Source organism: Habropoda laboriosa, unplaced genomic scaffold, assembly GCF_001263275.1.
Source record: "Habropoda laboriosa isolate 0110345459 unplaced genomic scaffold, ASM126327v1 scaffold143, whole genome shotgun sequence".
Lineage (NCBI taxonomy): Eukaryota > Metazoa > Arthropoda > Insecta > Hymenoptera > Apidae > Habropoda > Habropoda laboriosa.
In genome coordinates this window covers 2,908,843-2,909,172 of record NW_017100404.1, presented here as the reverse complement: position 1 = coordinate 2,909,172, position 330 = coordinate 2,908,843, and positions in this window count along the sequence as shown.

The following is a 330-nucleotide window of genomic DNA, read 5'->3' as shown; positions in this document are numbered from 1 at the left end:
TTATCTAAGTGTAGTTAAAAAAGCAAAAAAAAAATAATAATTAGACGACGAGCGGTCGCTCGTGTTACAAGAGAGAAGAGAGATACGGGGAAGGTTGGATTTAACTCTAGTCCAATATTTCTTTATAAATCTCGCTACGTGAAAACAAAGAAAGGGGGGAAAAAAAGAAGAATAAAAGAGGAGGAAAGAAAGAGAGAGAGAAAGGGGAAAAAAGTGGCGGAGAAGGCGGGCCAGCGCGCACGCAACGCGAAATATTTCAAAAAACCGGAGAAAAACTAGCAAAAAAATGTAAACGATAGGAACGAGACACTCGAAACGGGTTCTTCGCAC